This window comes from Mandrillus leucophaeus, unplaced genomic scaffold, assembly GCF_000951045.1.
Source record: "Mandrillus leucophaeus isolate KB7577 unplaced genomic scaffold, Mleu.le_1.0 Scaffold163, whole genome shotgun sequence".
Taxonomy (NCBI): Eukaryota; Metazoa; Chordata; class Mammalia; order Primates; family Cercopithecidae; genus Mandrillus; species Mandrillus leucophaeus.
This window is the reverse complement of record NW_012101621.1, coordinates 2,024,417-2,025,980: the sequence shown is the minus strand read 5'-3', so window position 1 is coordinate 2,025,980 and position 1,564 is coordinate 2,024,417. Positions and strand designations below refer to the sequence as shown.

Here is a 1,564-nt window from a genome sequence, read left to right as displayed (position 1 = left end):
CTATAATCTATATTCACTGACTATAGATTATTGTAATATAATTTTGTCTTTACTGATAAAATAGAAATAAAATAAATAATATATAAATAACATATTTTGTCTTTATTGATTATTATAATAATCAATACAAGTTTCACTCAGCGAAACTTGGATTGATTATTGGGACCCAGTTTCTTCCAGGGTTCTGGCTTATGTCTTCTGTCCCAACTAACATCTTGATTGAACAATGCCAGATGCTGGACATACAGCACTGCTCCAGTACCTCCGGATTTAATAAATACGAAGGGGGATCAAGTGTGAATGCTTCTTGACCCCAACGAGGATCTGATGGAACATGTGAGCGGTGGTAGCCTCCGGTCCGAAAGGAGGAAACAAACCTGCCTGTCAGGCCCTGGATTAAGTACTCCCTGCACTCTATTCCTGAGAAAAATTCTTAGAAGCAGAATGGCTGGGCCAAAGTAGGCAATTCTTAATCTGTAGATACAAGTCATTAAATTGCTTTCCATTAAAGTTATACCAATTTGTAGTCCTACCAGAAATATAAGAAAGTGCCCATTTCCTTGCATAATCATCAACACTGGGTTTATGCATTTGAAAAAGTTAATTATCTTATTGGCATAAAATGGCATCTTACTGCTTTAATTCTTTTTCTTTTTATTTTTTTAGAGATGGAGTTTCACTCTATCCCACAAGCCATGGAGTGTAGTGGCAAGATCATGGCTCACTGCAGCTCAAGGACTCAGGGAATCCTCTGTCTTCTGAGTAGCTGGGACTATAGGTGTGTGCCACTATCTCATCTGATTTTTCATCTGTAGAGATGGGGGTCTCACTGTGTTGCCTAGGTTGGTCTAGAACTCCTGGCCTCGAGCAGTCCTTCCGCCTTGGCCTCCCAAATTTCTGGGATTATAGGCATGAATCTCCTTGCCTGGCCTATTTTTGTTTTTCAGAGACAGAGCCTCATCATGTTGCCCAGGCTGGCTTCAAACTCCTGGGCTCAAGCCATTCTCCCTCCTCAGAGTCCTGAGTAGCTGGGACTATATGTGTACGACACGTACACCTGGTCAGCATCTTGTTGTTTTAAATTGCATTTATTTAACTACTATGAATATAAATAATCCTTCATAGATTTATTGGCCATTTAAATTTCTTTCTTTTTGGTAAATTGGCTATTTTGTCTTTATCAATTTTTTTATTATTTTCAATATTAATACTAACAATCTTTTACCTATGTTATTCTCTGTCATCCTTCCTTCCTCAACTTTTCATTTGAATTTTACCATTATTGTGATTTTTTTTTTTTTTGCATAAAAAGTTTAAAATTTTTGCTGGGCGTGGTGGCTCCCACCTGTGATCCCAGCACTTTGGGTGGCTGAGGATCACCTAACATCAGTAGTTTGAGGCCAGTCTGGCCAACATGGTGAAATCCCGTCTCTACTGAAAATGCAAAAATTAGCCAAGTTTGGTGGCATGCACCTATAATTCCCAGCTACTGGGAAGGCTGAGGCAAGAGAATTGCTTGAACCTGGGAGGCAGAGGTCGCAGTGAGCTGAGATTGCGCCACTAC

At 39.6% G+C, this 1,564-nt stretch overlaps 1 pseudogene; it reads left to right on the top strand.

The window, feature by feature from the left end:
- Positions 1-300: 300 nt before the first annotated feature.
- LOC105536814 overlaps positions 301-1,564 on the top strand; it is a 19,262-nt pseudogene continuing 17,998 nt past the window's right edge.